This window comes from Amblyomma americanum, chromosome 7 (genome assembly GCF_052857255.1).
Source record: "Amblyomma americanum isolate KBUSLIRL-KWMA chromosome 7, ASM5285725v1, whole genome shotgun sequence".
NCBI lineage: Eukaryota > Metazoa > Arthropoda > Arachnida > Ixodida > Ixodidae > Amblyomma > Amblyomma americanum.
Window position 1 is genome coordinate 125,318,707 of NC_135503.1, and position 17,898 is coordinate 125,336,604.

At 49.9% G+C, this 17,898-nt stretch overlaps 1 pseudogene; it reads right to left on the minus strand.

The window, feature by feature from the left end:
- Nucleotides 1-1,876: 1,876 nt before the first annotated feature.
- Nucleotides 1,877-6,512, minus strand: LOC144098040 (uncharacterized; annotated as a pseudogene).
- Between the last annotated feature and the right edge of the window lie 11,386 nt (nt 6,513-17,898).

Genomic DNA, 17,898 nt, shown 5'->3' on the forward strand with positions numbered 1-17,898 from the left:
TGTGCCCAGTATGTGCCACAAATCCTCTCGAATAACTTTCTCGTAGGCTCCCCTACTATCAAGAAATGCTAGCCATAGGGGCCTGTGTTCCTTATCAGCCATCTCTATACACTGTGTCAATGAAAACAGATTGTCCTCCAACCTCCTCTGTTTCCTGAACCCATTTTGTAGCTCCCCTAGCACCCCCTCGTTCTCCACCCGAGCCTGCAATCTGCCCTTTATAATTTGCATCACCACCCTGTAATCCACAGATGTCAGTGTTATAGGAAGGTAGTCGCTTCTGTCAGCTTTCTCCCCTTTCCCTTATAGATCATGGTCATTCCAATTAATCGCGATACATCAGGGACTTTGCCATCCACTATTATTTTGTTCAATACCTCTATTAATGCTTTCTTTGACCTTGGTCCTAGCTTCTTCATTAACATAATTGGAATACTTCTGGTCCTGTCGACGTGCCATTAGGAACCTTCTTCTCTGCCCTTTCCCACTCTCTTTGCTCAAGAGAAGCAGTTGCAGTAACCGGTCTATCCTTCCTTGATAAATTATGTGCAACATTTCTTTCTTTAAATTTTTCTGTCATCCATGTTCCCATGTGTTTCATTGCTTGATCCCCTTCTAGTCGAATACCCTGATCTGTACCAATAAACCTTTGCACTAGCCTGGTCTTATTGCTCATTGTATTTGGATGTTTCCAGAATTTCTGAGCTGCTTTTCTATCCTTTTTATATACCTTTTACATCTATTTGGCACCCTTTCTTCTAATTTTCTCATTAATCAAATAAGATGCTTCCCTTCTACACTTCATGAAAGTATCCCATTTTCTCTGTACTTCGACTTCTGGTTCCTCCCTCTTCTTGGAATATCTGTTCCCTGGACGCTTCCTGACGTTTCTCTATCGCCCTCTTGACTTCCTCAACCCACCAACTCTTGGGTTTGCGCCTTTTCCCTTTTGGCTTGAATCGCACCTTAGCTAGCTCTAGCTCAAGTAATCAAGTTAATTTGGTACATGTCCATTCTGTTTTCATTATCCTCAAAAGTTTCTCAATTTGTTTGGCTTTTCTGAGTAAAAATTCCCCTCTGTTCATCTCGCTTCAGTCCTACATTGGTTTTTCTTCTGAACTCAACGTTATACATTTGTGGTCACTACCTAGACTTCTGGAACCATGTTCACTATGCTCATTACCGCTAATCTATTATACATCCTATGTGACATAAGTGCATAATCTATCCTCGAGTGCAGACTCCTTGCTTTCCATGTTATGAGCCCTCCACACTTCTTGGTACTGTTGCATACAACTAAATTATTCCTGTCACACATATCCAACAGCATGCTTCCTGTAGAATCTGTGTACCCATTCAGGTCTTCTATGTGTGCATTCATGCCGCCCAATATAATTATCTCGCCCTGTCCTAGCTCGTCAATGTCGCTTGCAATACATTCTAACATTTTCCTGTTTACCTCTTTGGAATTAGCTCCTGTCCACAGGTATACAAAGACAAGGTGTGTTTGCTCCCCTGTCACTTTTCCTTTTAGCCATAAATGTTCCTTGCATTCCAGTTTAACTCTGAAAATTCATACTTTTATGAATGAATGACTAAATTCCACACCCCTTTCTGCTGCCGTCGCTTCTATTGCAATATTTCCTTGCATAGTCTGGGTTACATGGTGGTTGCTCCATGTCTTTAAGATGTGTTTCTAATCAATATACCGTTAATTCCTCTTGCTTTAACTCTTCTTCTATTTCCTCGCATTTCTGCCTATTCCTGGCACCTTGCATGTTAATGTAACCTATATCTGAATTAACTTGGCCCTGGCGCTGGTGTCTGTTTCTTCTCCTATGGATCCACCGTTTTTTCGACCTTGGTTCTTCATTGTCTACACTGGTTCCCCCAGAGCTCTGGGTCCCCCAAAAAAAGCTGCTGCCTGGCGATCTATTCTACTCCCTACCCTCTTGCCAGTTTCGCCACCGTAGTGAATGCCATCCTGTGCAAAAGGGTGGGAGCTGACCTCGTACATGTACCTGTTAACTTCTATTATCCCGTATCATAATCGTCTACTCACTAACCTAATTACACGGTTAGCCTCAACGACCCTCCTTTCCGTTCCGCTATACTGCCTCTGAACTTCTGGGATTTTGCATATGGTCACATGCACACTCTCAGAGGCCTCTCTAAGCCTACGCACCCCACTTCTAACTGCTTCTCGAGGTTCTGGCTCCTCCCCTTCAGCACATCGTTGAGATAAGCATGGATAACTACAAGGTGTGCGCCATCCATGTTGTCCCCCACCACCTCCTGGGCTTTGGCCATTGCATCTATCATGCACTTTCCTGACTGGTCCTCCACCTGCACCCGCCTGTCCGCCTTCACTGTCGTCAAAACGCCACCCTCAACCTTCGCTACGTTCGAGTCACCGACTACCAGAACCCTTCTGCGCTCTAACCTTTCGCTTCCTAACTGCGATTGTTGCCCTCCGGATCGCGCCAGCTGTCTCTCCCGCCGCCGTACGCTATTGTCGCGCGTCACCGTGCCCGTGTCACCTCTCTGTCTTCCCCACCAAAGCCTGCTGCTCTACAGCGCTGTAAGATCTATGAGCCTCGTCCACCACCTTACACTGCTCCGAACCGGGGTTACCTGCCGGCTGAGACTTGAGCGCTTCTACCTGCTCTTCTAGCTGGGCCCGCTTTTCCCGCTGTTCCTTCAGCTCGCCCACAATTCGCTCCAACAAGTCGGCCTTAGCCCCCTCCCTCTTAAGCGACTCGTGGACTTGAGTTTCAAAGTTAATCAGTTCTTCTCGTTCCACCTTCAGGTCCCCTTTGAGTTCCTTATCCTAGTGGCCCATTCCCCTTTCAACGTCTGAACGGCCTCATCAAAACGCTTACATAGGCTGCACACGAATCTAGCCTCATCTCCCTCGGCTAAGCTCCCGAGCTCGGTCTCGTCTAAATAACATCAACTGTCCTACTCCTCACACTGCACTAGCTGCCCGTCCGCTTTGACTTTCCTAGCTTGCCGACCCATCGTCCGGCCGACTACGCAACTTAAAAGGCCGCCAAAATCCCTACACTCAGACCTACGACACACACACCTCCGCTAGCCTTCCTACCCCTAACACGGTATAAAACTACCGACCATACAGCGTGTACATACGAAAATACCGAAAAGCACTTAGCTTCGGACGAAGTCACTGGAGCTCCGAAAAAGGCGTCCTCCTCCGACGGCGTCAAAAGCAAAAACCATGACACCTAGTAGGAACAAGCTCTTGCTGGTGGTCACGGACCACTTCAACAAGTGAGTCGAACTTTTAACCCGTTGAAAGCTGAGGGAACGTGTGATCACGGAGAAGCTGATGGACGTATTCACCAGGTTCGGTGTCCCAGAGCAGCTGATAACGGACAACGCGTCCTACTTCACTTCGAAGGTGTTCGTTGATTCGTGCGCTGCACTCGGCACTAAGCACAAGAAAACGACCACTATCATGCTCAGTCGAACCGCACGGAACAAGCCAATCGCAACGTTAAGCACATGCTTTTCGCGTACCTAAACAATCTGCGATTAGCTGATGCCATTGCCTTGCTGAGTCACTCAGGAGAGTAACTGCAAATCATCAATGAGTTAGACAGACAGAGCAGTACGGCGGGTCAAAAAATTAACATGCAGGAAACCAAAGTAATGTTCAACAGTCTAGCAAGGGAACAGCAGTTCACAATTGGCAATGAGGTGCTGGAAGTGGTAAAGAAATTCTTCTACTTAGGGCAGGTAATGACGGCTGGTCCGAATCATGAGAGGGAAATAACTAGAAGGATAAGAATGGGATGGCGCCCATATGGCAGGTTCTCTCATCTCTATGATCATGGATGACAACTTACCAATGTCCCTCAAGAGAACAGTGTACAACAGCTGTATCTTACCGGTACTCACCTAAAGGGCAGAAACGTGGAGGCTAACGAAAAGGGTTCGGCTTAAGTTAAGCACAACACAGCGAGCCATGGAAAGGAAAATGATAAGTTTAACGTTAGTCAGGCTCATGATGATGATGATGGTGAGAGGCACAAAGATTGGGACTCTTATCTTCCGGGGATCACGTTTCTTTTGCGTTCGACCTTTAACCGGTTGAATGGGTATGCGCCGTCTTCTCTCAAATTGGGTAGAGAGCTGCTAAATCTGATGTACCGGGTCCTATTGGACAGCAGGAAGACGCCAGTCGCTTCGTCAGCACGTGCTGAATATGCGACGCAGCTGCGTGCTAAGATTACGGAGGGCTTGCGCAAGGCTCGCGGCAACCTGGGCACTGCTAGGGCGCAGCAGAAAGCACAGTACGACCGCTCGCATCTGGATGTTCACTACGAGGTGGGCGATCTGCTGCTTCGACGCCAGCACGTTCTCAGCGACGCTAGCAAACGGTTTGCGGCCTCATTGGCGCCCAAATAAATCGGGTCGTTCCGCGTGCGAGAGAAAATTTCCTCGCTCGTTTACAGGCTCGACGACTTGCGGTCGAAACCGACAGGTGCACCGGTGCACGTATGCGACCTTAAACGTTGTGTGCAGCGAGAGGAGTGGGTAGAGGACAGAGCCCGATCCGCGCCGCAGTCGGATAACGAGCGCTGTGAACCGGCGAGCCCCGCGTCCCTCTATAACTTGCGCTGTAGGTAGAAATATAATCTGCACAGCCTAGACCGTGGGCGCTAGCCGGCAGGCAGTCTCATTACATGCATTAGCGTACAGGCCGCTCATGCCGGTCAACGTTACATAAGACTGACTTCCGTCAGCCCTCATGTCTCTCGTGAGGGTCGAACAGCTACGTAGCACGCGCTGCGGGAGTTGGCTACATCTGTGTTGACCTTTTTCAGCGCAGACTGAAAAGAAGCAGATCACATGAAAACAACATCGTTCACCACTACTACCAGCCACCATCCAGATTCGGCTACCCGCCGCGCCCAAGGCCCGACGTTACGCCCCGCCCGCGACCTGCAGTTGCCACCCCGCTGCAATCAGGCCGCTCCTGAGACCTGCCATTCCGCATCGAAGGTGCCCGAAAGCGAAAGCATTCTTATTGCTACAAGCGTGCTTCGCTGCATCTTCTCGTCTCCTCTGCCATTCTCTCTTTCTTCTAGCTTCCTTTCTCTCTCAGCGGCCTCTCTAGCGCGCTGTCTTTTTTTCTTTTTCGACACTTTTTTCCTCTTTCGGTTCAGCGATTCCCGCAGTTCGGCACCGGGCATCCCCATCTGGATTGTTACCTCAGCTGTTTCCTTCTTGTTCATTTTTAGAGACAAGTCCTATATTCTAGACAACGAATACCTCCACTCGGTGAACTTGTGGGATACACAGGTATCCCTCCTCGTCCCCCGCACGCGCGCGCGCCAACGGGAAGGTGGAGAGAAGGCACTTCTGCGACTTTGCTCATTCCCCCAACACTGACGTGACGCCACGACAGCGCGCTACCTACTTCGGAAAGGGCAGCATGCCGGAGCATGCGAGCAACGTATTGCTCCTAGTGAGGCAATGCCCAAGGGGATAAAAAGAGGAGCGCGTGGAGGGGAAACCCTCTCTTGCTGCTGGCGCATACTTGACTGCCCCGAGGGACCCTTTTGCTACCCTCCGATCCCCCAACCCAATGCCGGTCGACTCCAACAACTTGGTGAGCTATTGAACGCCTATTTTTCGGATAGAACTTTCTTCCGCAGTGTGCTCTCTTTCGCGTTAGGAGAATAAACTATTTCTTAGCGTGCCCTGCCGTTGCTTCTTTCGTCCGGATTTGCCGTGGCTGCGACTCTGCGCCACGAGTTGGGGAAACGTGTCGCGTACGACCAACGCCTGCGTGTAGCTGGCACGGAAGCTCGCCTTCCCTGCCGGCTGGACGCGGAGTGACCCCAACTTCACTAACCACTTCAGCGCGGCACCTCACAATATCGCTTTGCTGCTAAACAGGTGCTTACAACCTCTTCGCAAACTCCCTCTCTGCGCTTACAAAGCACCGAACGTCGTGTCGCGGACGCCAGAATATGTCACCCTTTCGCACACTTGCGCGCGCACTCCCAGAAACCCTTAGAATGTGAGAGTGTACCGGCCACGGTCTCAAAGGAGACGTTCTTAACTCACCCTGGCAGGTTCAATCAAGTTACAAGGGCGATGATTGCTTAGTGGCGAGCTTTCGCCGGTCGCAAGCAAGAGAATGGCTCGGATCCAAAGGATCACGAACAAAAGGTTTTACTGGAAAAAGGCGATAGAGAAGAATTTCTAATCACTCTTACGAGCACATACAGAGGTGTTACAATACAATGGAACTTGTTCAAAGTAACACTCGAGAGACACTGCAATACAACAGAAAGCTTTGCACCTAAACTGTACTAACACAGGAGAGAGAGACAAACAAAACAAGTTGTGCACCGTGCACAGCGATAGTCCGACGGCCGGAGAATCGCGACGGAGCTTTCGCACACGTTGGCGCACGCTGCCTTGCTGGTCCGTGGCTGGGCGAGTGGTGTTGAACCGGGAGTCGTGCTGGCGCGCATCTCCGAAGCTTAGAGGAATGCTGCATTAAATTGCGACTTTCTTCAAAATCACCGAAATTGGATTCAGAAGGTGCGATTATCTAAAGTTTCAGTCTTTATTTCATTTATTTTTGTGTGGATGGAGTAGGTTTGTAGGTTTTGTGCGCGCGCGCCATTCGCCGCCCGCCCAGGCAGGAGGCGTCCGTGACGTCACACGTCTCGAGGTGGTCTGTGCTCCCGTCTCACCGTGCTGGCATTTGTTCAGCTGTCGCGCCTGGAAGTTCAGAGTTGGCAGCATTGAAACATGAAACAGATCAACAGTTACAACCTGGAAAGTGGCAGTGGTAGTAACGATATCATTCAGTTATCGAAATGACCATGCACTAGAAATTCGGCTACAGCACCGCAACCTCGTCGAGCTACGACGAATAAATCGAGCCGGGAGGATGACCTTTTGCCCAGGCGCGCTCCTCGTAGTGGTAGCTGTGCATATTATAATCCAATTTGTTATGACCGAGACAAGTTTTCCTGAGTTAAGTATTAAATCTTTTCCTTTGCCGAAGGTAAATCAAGGCATCACCTTCATTCATTGCTTCAAAAAGAACAGCCGCGGCGTCTTGATGGGGTGGGGGGGGGGTTGAAATAGGACTTATACGTCACGTAGGCAGCGCGAACAGCGGAGTGAGTGCTAGACATATGAAAGCAGCCAACTTAATTGCATCGGCGTAGCAAAAAAATATGCAGCACGCATTTTTTATGACTACAGCACTGTGGTGGAAAGGAAGACCATTTACAGAAAGACCAGTTCCGCATGTATGGGGGACATTAACCCTTTGTCGCTATCCGAACAACGGCCATGCGTGAACACTGGATCTGAACACCGGAACCGAAGTGAACACCGAACTGCGCACCTAATTGGCAATGGCCTAACTACGCAAATCGACAATCGTTTTGAAGCGAAAAGCTTCACTACGCTAGGTAAAGCAGTCGTCGTGTAGGCCGGAGAATGACCTTGAACAACCTTCAGCCCAACCACATTAGCCGTGTATGACCGTATTGTTGTATATGTGGTTTCGGTTTCGGTTTGGGGATCACCTGCCGCCAGAGGCACCAATGTCGCTATGTGTATATATATGACTGTATGTGGCAATAAACCGGGATGGTTTTGGTTGCTAGCAGTTCGTGTACTTGAGCGGCACCCGCCGCTACAACATTGGCGACGAGGACGGGATCATTTCGGGGGGCGTGACTTTCGCCGCTTGCTTTCCGGCGCCATGAGCATTTCTGGACTCGCGCCGCCACCCCCGTTCCTGCCTGTGCCTGGTCGACCTGCTGTTGCGTGGCCGCAATGGTTCCGCATCTTCGAGAACTACGTGCTTGCTTCGGGGGCCTCTGACTGCACGCCGGATCGTCGCAAAGCACTACTTCTTCACAGCCTCGGCGTAGAAGTTCAGCGCATATTTTACACATTACCACTTCCATCGTTGGACAACGTCAAGCTCGGTGAGCAAACTGCTACTGAGAAAACGTCGTAAGATGGCAAGGGCACAGGCGACACAAGGCCTGAAGTATCGTCGTACGATATCGCAGTCGCCGCTCTGCATGCTCATTTTTCGGCGACAAGCAATGCTGTTGCCGAACGGCATCGTTTCAGTATGCGAGTTCAGCAAGCTGGTGAATCAGTGAATGAGTACATCACTGCATTGCGGGAGCTTTCTGCTACATGCTCTTTTCCTGCCGAAGAAGATTCGCTGCGTGACCAGTTCGTTGCTGGTATTTCGTCTCGGAGCTTGCGCGAGCGTCTTCTGCTTGAAGGATCGTCTCTCTCGTTCGCTAGAGCAGTACTACTGGCAAGGCAGTTTGAGCAGGCGTACAATGATCTGCAAGAATTTCCTTCTGTAGATGTTGGACGCATAAATACTCGTAGAAATACGCCTACGCGTACACCAGAATCCGACGAGAGCTCGAAGTGGTCGCACAACCGCCAGTCTCGTTGTTATCGCTGCGGTTCATCTCGGCACAATGCAGCATCAGTTCGCTGTCCAGCCAAAAGCAAGCGTTGTCACCATTGCGGTGTCATGGGTCACTTCCGCTCTGTTTGCCAGAAACGAGGCTCCGCTCCGGTGCGTGAGGTAGACAGCCAAGACTCTCCTAGCGAGGAAGTTTTGAGCATTCTGGCAGTGACGACGGCCGCTCGCTCCGCTGTTTACGTCACAGTTTCGATTGACCGTGCGGACATAACTTTCCTTGTAGATTCTGGGTCGTCAGTTTCCATTGTTGCACACGATCTTTTTAAGCAGTATTTTGAAGGCCAAGTACTTTTGGCCCCGACTGTTCGGTTACTGGACTATTCAAAACAGCCAATTCCGGTTCGTGGCTGTTTCTTCGCTGACGTTACGTACAAAGCTAGCACAACAAGCCTTCTTTTCTACGTCGTAGAACAAGGCACCTCACTCTTGGGTATCGATGCCATCAAGGCCTTCGGTCTACAGATTGATGGGTCATCTCTGCAATGCCTTGAAACGACGCTAACTTCTGATACTCGAAGGGAACAGCGCCCTGACCCGACGAAAGCCGTGCAGGATATTAACCTCCCAAAGGAATTATTTGGCGAGTTTGGATCTCTTTTCGATCCAGGCCTTGGCCTCGCGAAAGGTTTTGTGCATCACGTCAAAACGCGATCCACGGTGCATCCAGTGCAATCCAAACTTCGGCGCCTTCCGCTCTCGCTACGACCATTGGTCTCGGAAGAGCTCCATCGGTTGGAAAATCTGGACGTGATAGAGAGGGTGGAGGCATCTGAATGGGTGTCACCTATTGTGGTCGTTAAGAAGAAAGAGGGAGGTATTCGCCTCTGTGTAGACCTTCGACAAGCAAACAAAGCTGTCGTAATAGACAGCTTTCCCCTTCCTCATACAGAAGAGCTATTGCATAGTTTAGTGGGGGTTACAAATTTTTCTAAGCTAGACCTCGCATCAGCTTACCACCAGGTCATGCTTCACCCTGCGAGTCGCGATTTGACCGCATTTATAACTCACGAAGGCCTCTTTCGTTTTAAACGAGTGTGCTTCGGACTGGCTTCCGCGCCTTCTGCATTTCAGAGTATGATGTCCAAAGTCCTGCAAGGATGTAAGGGCGTGCTCTTCTATATAGATGACATTATAGTCTTCGGGCGGGGCCGGCAGGAGCACATAGATAACCTTGCAGCAGTATTTCAACGCATTAAAGAGGCACGACTCAAACTGAACAGCAAATGTATCTTCTATACGCAGGAACTTTCATTTTAGGGTCACAGGATCACAGCAAGTTGTATTGTTCCGCTGGAGGAAAAGGTTGCTTCCATCAAGGATACACCGGCACCCACCAATACAGCCAGCCTTCGATCGTTCCTGGGACTGGTCGAATACTACTCTAGGTTCGTTCCCAACTTTGCCGATATGGTTGAACCGATGCGCGTTCTGCTTCGAAAGGGGCAACCATTTGTTTGGTCTGGCGAGGTAGACTCCAGTTTTCGAAAGACCAAAGAGGCACTTGCGTCCAACGTAGTCCTGCGGATGTTCGATGCCTCTCTTCCAGTTGTTGTTTCCACTGACGCTTCAGACTGTGGGCTTGGAGCGGTTCTCCAACAGGTGGAGGGAGAGAAACTACACACTGTCGCCTTTGCTTCTCGAGCGCTTTCATCTGCAGAGAGGAGATATTCAGTAGGAGAACGCGAAGCGCTTGCGTGTGTCTGGGCGTGCGAGAAGTGGCATGTTTACTTGTGGCGACGCCGTTTCACGTTGCTTACTGACCATCAAGCCTTGGTCGCATTGCTGTCTACTCAAGGGCCAGGAAGGCGTCCTTTGCGGATAGCACGGTGGGCGGAGCGCCTACTGCAGTACAACTATACAGTAAAGTACCGGAAGGGATCGCAAAATCGAGTAGCAGATGCGCTCTCTCGCCTCCCTGCGTCACCTCCTCAGGAAGAAGAGACTTTACTAGACGAAACTGTATCAGTTGCCCTTATATCTTCTTGCACTACCAGGGAAGAGTTTGAACAGGCCCAGTCGGAAGACAGCACACTGCAACGAATCAAGGCCTACATTGAATCGTCCTGGCCTGCGCAAAAATCTCTGCAGAGTGAGCTTCAACCTTTCCTCAAACTTCGCGATGAACTGTCAGTGGTGGACAATTAGATTTTTCGTGGCGAACGCCTTGTGGTTTCCGCATCACTTACAGCGCGGATAATTACCGCTGCTCATGAGGCTCACCCTGGAATTGTACGAACGAAAGCACGTCTGCGAGAAAAATTTTGGTGGCCAGCCATGGACAGGCAAGTCGAGCTAGCTATTCAAACGTGTAGTATATGCCAGGCAGCGGACAAGAGCACGAAGGTTATGGCTGCACCATTGAACCCGGTCCCCTTACCAAAGGAACCGTGGCTAAAGCTTGGCATGGACATTGTTGGCCCATTTGAGAGAGCACCTCACGATTGTCGATATGCGATCACGCTGGTCGACTGCTTTTCTAAGTGGCCCGAAGTATACTTTTGCGACCAAGCCACAACACGCACAGTAACAGGCTTCTTGGTGTCAGTGTTCGCACGTGAAGGTTACCCAGAGGAAATTGTTTGCGATAACGGGCCACAGTTTTCATCTCGAGAGTTCCAAGCTTTTCTGCAGGATCGCGGCATCCACTTGCGGCATTCGTCCGTATACTACCCGCAAGCAAACGGACAGGTAGAACGGTTCAACAGAGTTTTTAAAAGCTTTGTTCAAGTGGCTACACTCGAGCAGCGTCCCTTACGCCAAACGGTAACAAAATACTTGGGCATTTACCGTTGTACGCCGCATGCCACAACTGCAGTTACTCCAGCACTTCTCCTGCATGGACGTCTACCAAGGACTCGGCTCGATGTCGTTGGGTATCCGTCAGCAATATTTGCAACCGACCCTACTTCAGAGCTCCACCGCCTACGCGAGCGGGTGAAGCAAAAGCAGCAATCCAGTAAACTATACACAGACGCTCGCAGGGCCGCAAGGGAAACCAAAGTGAATGTTGGTCACCTTGTACGAGTACGCAGACAAACTGCTTTTAAAGGTGACCTGGCTTTTAGCCGCCCAAGAAAAGTGATAAGAAAAAAGGGGCAATCGTCCTTCCAACTTGATGATGGAAAAACGTGGAACGCTTCAAAGTTGTCAAGGATGCCACGAGCTTCTGCATCTATCTGTGGGTGGGGGGAAAGGAGCGATACAAATGACACCGCTAGGTAAAGCAGCTCCCCGCCTACCTTGGAGAGACCCGTTTCAGAAGCGCCATCCGGAACTTCAGCTGTGGCTGCTGCGAAGCAGCCGCCTATGTCACCAGTGACCGGCTGTGAGCCGGAAGAGACAAATGACACCGCTAGGGAAAGCAGCTCACCGCCTACCTTGGAGAGACCCGTTTCAGAAGCGCCAACCGGAACTTCAGCTGTGGCTGCTGCGAAGCAGCCGCCTATGTCACCAGTGACCGGCTGTAAGCCGGAAGAGACTTCGCCTGCCGCCAGTGGTTTCTCAGAAGCATCGGGACCTCAGCGTAGGGTACAGCCATCAAGGAATAGACGACCTCCAGACCGCTATGGACACTAAGCACCGAAAGACACGTTTTGCAGTGAACATGAACGTGTCACAATCTGCACGAGTGTTGAGTTTGCTGACGTTGTGAAAAATGGACATAAATGGAGTTGTATCTTGTTTTCCTCTTTTTGTTTTATATTTTTGTGTTAAGTGCATAAGACAAGCACATTGTTGTTACTGTAAATATAATTCTGTAAAAGAGCACTAACGTACTACCACTACTAAATCACTAACCCATGTAGCTGTCTTTTTTTATAAGGAAGGGAATATGTTGTATACGTGGTTTCGGTTTGGGGATCACCTGCCGCCAGAGGCAACAGTGTCGCTATGTGTATATATATGACTGTATGTGGCAATAAATAATAATAATAATTGGTTTTTTTGGGGGGAAAGGAAATGGCGCAGTATCTGTCTCATATATCGTTTGGACACCTGAACCGCGCCGTAAGGGAAGGGATAAAGGAGGGAGTGAAAGAAGAAAGGAAGAAGAAGTGCCGTAGTGGAGGGCTCCGGAATAATTTCGACCACCTGGGGATCTTTAACGTGCACTGACATCGCACAGCACACGGGCACCTTAGCGTTTTTCCTCCATAAAAACGCAGCCGCCGCGGTCGGGTTCGAACCCGGGAACTCCGGATCAGTAGTCGAGATCCCGGGTTCGAACCCGACCGCGGCTGCTGCGTTTTTATGGAGGAAAAACGCTAAGGTGCCACCGGGATGGTTTTGGTTGCTAGCAGTTCGTGTACTTGAGCGGCACCCGCCGCTACAACACGTATGTGGTACAGTCATGTTGTCGAACCCTTAACCACTGACCTATAGTAGAACTTTGACACTGGGTGACCTTTGAGTTGACCTCTGAAATTTGGTCATAAGAGCATCCGACGGGTTGACGAGAAGCCACGTGATGACATCTGATATGGGTATCGTAAGACCATGTTATACCACGTCATAGCCACGTGGTCGTGTAGGTATATGTAGAACGGCTCTCCCGAGCGTGTAGCGGAGCTGCCATGGACGAGCCTCAGACGCTTAGCAAGCGCCCTTGCTTTTCGCTGAATTCCAGGGTTAGCCAAGTTAAGCCATTGTCACTTTTTTCTTTCTTCGCTTCACAGGCACTGGACAACCTGGCCCAGACCCAGAAGGCCCTGCGCCGCCTTGCGCTTACAGCTCTTGCAACGCCATCTCCAGGCAGGCAGTGGATATACTATCTTGACGAGGAATTCAAGTGAGCTATGTTATTTACATCATAAACGATTAATACGCAGCGCACTAGATCGAGAGGTGAAGGACAGAAGAGGTGATGGGTGCTTCGACAAACAAGCATAATAAAAGTTGTGAGCAGTGCTTTGAAAACGGGCTGAGCAACATATTACGTCCCGCCGCGGGGGCTCAGTGGTTAGCGCACTCAGCTACTCAGTTGGGGTTCGCGGGTTCAAATCCGGCCACGGCGGCCGCGGTTCGATGTAGGCGAACGCGCCTGTGCGCTGTGCGATGGCAAGGCACGTTAAAGATCCTCAGGTGGTCGAAATTATTCCGGAGCCCTCCACTACGGGACCTCTTTCTCTCCTTCCTCCTTTCCTTCACGGCACGGTTCAGGTGTTCACCGACCTGTGAGACAGGTACTGCGCCATTTCCTTTCCTCGAGAACCAATTTTCTATCTTACGCGAGTACCACAGCGCCTGATTCTTGCAATTGTGCTCTCTCTGCTCTACCCTGCGTCCCTTGTACATTGCGGCAGCCTTCTGTAGCCTGAGTTAACTTCGGCAAATGGTCTTAGAACTGATGCCCCATTGGGGGGGTTTGATCTGGCGCGTTGGCTATTGCACGCTACACGAGAACCACGAAACAGTCATGAAGGTTTCTAAGCAAGCAAACTTCCTGGTTTCTTGAGGTGCATATATCTTCCACATTAAATCTAGTTTACAAATTTAATTCTTGCTAGGCAAGTTGTCATTAGCTACTGAAAACAAACATAGTTAAGATGAACGAATTTTGATGGCACTTAATTCTGCTTACGTGCAGAAATTCGAAAGCATGTCTTTTGAGGTAATGGAAGACTTTTGAGGAAAGGAAAAGGCGCAGTAGCTCCCAGATTTCGACATCTCAGTGAACACCTCATCTGCGCCTTAACAGACAGACAGAAAAACTTTTTCAAGTGAGTTGACCCGCCGCGGTGGCTCAGTGGTTAGGGCGCTCGACTACTGATCCGGAGTTCACGGGTTAGAACCCGACCGTGGCGGTTGCGTTTTTATGGAGGAAAAACGCTAAGGCGCCCGTGTGCTGTGCGATGTCAGTGCACGTTAAAGATCCCCAGGTGGTCAAAATTATTCCGGAGCCCTCCACTACGGCACCTCTTTCTTCCTTTCTTCTGTCACTCCCGCCATTATCCCCTTACGGCGCGGTTCAGGCGTCCAACGATATATGACACAGATACTGCGCCATTTCCTTTCCCCGAAAACCAACCATTATTATTATTCAAGTGAGTTGCAGACCCTGGTGGGTCCGTGGGCCACTGCGCGGTCCCGCACGGCGCCTTAAAGCATGCAACTGTCATCGGTCCGAACCCCTTCCGCAAGCTAGCCTCCAACTTGACTATATGCAAAGAGAAATGCTATGACACCACCAGAATGTTGTATGATGAACGGTTGCTCAAAATTTCGGTTAATGTATTCGGTAACACTGCCGCCTTATCCACTCCTCGGTTTAAGGCTATATGAAATAGACGCCGAACAATCTACGGAAGATTAGAGGGAACATTTCACCACCTAGGATGGCGTTTCCGCAGGCTGCCGCTGAACTTCATGATGGCCTTATGGCTCCGCCAACACCAGGTAAAATGAGAGAGGCGTTAGATTCCATGAAACGAGGCTCAGCGACTGGGCCAGATGGTCTTCCTGTTTAATTTACAATTCTGGCATATAGTAGGCCCCATTTTCACGGAAGTAAACTCTGTTTCATTCGGCATGTCTTTCCTGATTCATTTCGAAGAGGGCGCATTGTCCTGATTCCTAAAAAAAAATTTATGTGGATTACCTCAGCTAATCCAGGATACGCAATGCGAAAGATGTCGGCGTTCACTGTGTTCATTGGCGTTGGCGTTGCCAATGTTATAGAGGGCGATGGCTTTGAGGAAATGAAGGGCGCATAACTGGCGCCCTGGATATGCGGACGCCTCATTCGTGGTTTGATACATGTGGCGCTGTTGAGAGAGATGTGGCTTGAATGCATTAGCGCTGACAGCGTTCATTGTGGCTGACGTGCGGCACTGCAGCAATAGCTAGGCCAGAGCGTTCATTTGGTCATCAATCTCTTGCGATCAACCATTAACTGCATGCCACCTTCCAGGGTGACAGGGACCCACGGAGCCGGTTGTGTGCCTTTCCTTTCGTGAAAATGAACGGCATTTGCAAAGTTGTTAACGCCAATGAACTCAATGAACGCCGTCGGCGGGTTCCGTTTTTATGGAGGAAAAACGCTAAGGCGCCCGTGTGCTGTGCGATGTCAGTGCACGTTAAAGATCCCCAGATGGTCGAAATTATTCCGGAGCCCTCCACTACGGCACCTCTTCTTCCTTTCTTCTTTCACTCCCTCCTTTATCCCTTCCCTTACGGCGCGGTTCAGGTGTCCAACGATATATGAGACAGATACTGCGCCATTTCCTTTCCCTCCAAAAAACAATTAAAAGAACGCCGTCGGCTCACTTGTTTTTGTTTTGTTTTTGAGGAAAGGAAATCGCACAGTAACCGTCTCACATATCTTGGTGAACACCCGAACCGCGCCGTAAAGGAAGAGATAAAGAAGGGAGGAAAAGAAGAAGAAAGAGAAAACTGAAATTTGAATTTTAAGGAAAGGCGGGGCGCTGCGCAGCAGCGGAACACCTGTGGTTCGGTGCTACTAGTGGCGCATGCGCAGTAGTGACTAGGGAGCGAGAGAGAGAGAGAGAGAGAAATATCCACGGTGAGGCGCGCGTTGTGACGCCATGTGCCTCCTCGAAATCGCAAGTTCGCGGCCAGTAAAGTTTTCGCTTTAAGTCTCCTTTCTTGACATGTCCATCAGAATGGCGCCCTATCAACTTACTAAATACAGATTATAAAGTATTAGCAAAATTACTCGTTCGCCGTCTACGGTCTCTTCTCCCGTCCCTCATTTCATGCCACCACGTTTGCTCCATCCCGCCTCGTGAAATCCATAGTTCATCTTCCGTAACGCGAGATATCCTTCAGTATACTATACGGTGGCGCGCACAGGGTGTTTTTGTTTGCCTCGATCAAGAGAAGGCGTTCGACTTTTTAGAGCATGATTATATTTACGGTACACAGGATGATTTCGGTTTCCCACCTTTTTTTGTGCTTCTCATTAAAAGATGTACAGAGACATTTCAAGCACTCTGTTCCTCGATGGCTGAGAAAGTACCGGATTTGATGTTGGCCGCGGCGTCCGTCAAGGTTTCCGCTCCCCCCCTTTTGTTTGTCTTAACATCAGAGCCTTTCCACCTGGCAGTCAATCACCACTCTCTATCGTCCATCGGAAACAATGGAGGACGCTGATGAATCGGTGTCTGAGTGCTCGAGCGTCGCTCCGTTGTCAGGTGCTCCTCTCACTGCAAATCTGGAAAGCCGCATGACGGATATTGAGCAAAATGTGGCTGAGGACATGACCCGACTGCCAGCGATTATTACCCAAGTCATCCAAACACAAATGCAGCAGCTGGTAACAGCCATTACTCAGCAACTGACTGTGTCCGTTACGCAGCAAGTCACACAAAACATTAAAGCCTGGATACAGGCTAACCCAAAATTGCTTAGGCGGGCAGGACCCGTAAGGGAAGTAGGCCGTCCATCCAAAATTTTCCACTAAACTATTGAGGAAGAAAATCAGGATAACCCCCTCGCTACTATATAGGGCACCAGCGCAGTGGGTGGGGTGAGCCAGCCAGCCTCTAGCCTTCATCATGGCTCAGGGTACTAAGAGGACACCTCGTAAAATAAAACAGGAACCTTTGGGCATAATACAATGGAATTGTAGACGCTTTCGCGACCGCGCGAAACGAGCACACCTACGCCTTTACCTTGAAACATTGGACTTTCATGCCGCCATTGTCGCGCTTCAAGAACCTGGGGCATCGGCCAAAATTTCTGGATACAACACTTTTCAGCGGGACCCATCCACCTGTATTCTTGTACATAAGTCGTACACAGCACAGGAGGTAGACCTCGACATAGAGATAACATACTCTTACACTATGGTCACCGTGTTACCTCTGCGACGCTCTGATCCCCTAGTACACATATTGAACATATCCTGTCCGCCCAAGCTGAAACATATTACTTTCTCAGATATCTTCAGCCGGGCACTGAAAATAGCGGGTCGGGACCCATTTTTGATTGCGGGAGATTTCAATGCCCCCAGCCAATTATGGGGCTACAAAAAGGGGGAGGCGCAAGGTAGAAAGCTAGCGGAGCTTATCTCAACGCTAGGCATCACCCTCCAGACCGACCCAGCGCATCCCACACGAATTGGAAACTCTGACCCGGGACACGTGTCCTGATCTCACACTTTCCAAACACATCCAACACGTGGAATGGAACAACACGGAAGAGACACTAGGCAGTGACCACTGCATTATTAACACACTTATTCACACGCGGCCCCTCAAAAAGCCCCTCACATAAGCTCGACTCTCAGACTGGCAGGCTTTCAGAAAGTCCCTGCCCTCAGCCAACCTGATTAAAGATGGATACGGTCAGTGGGCCCAAACACTTATGACAACACTCAAGCAACACGAAACACAGATACAGACAACGGAAGACTG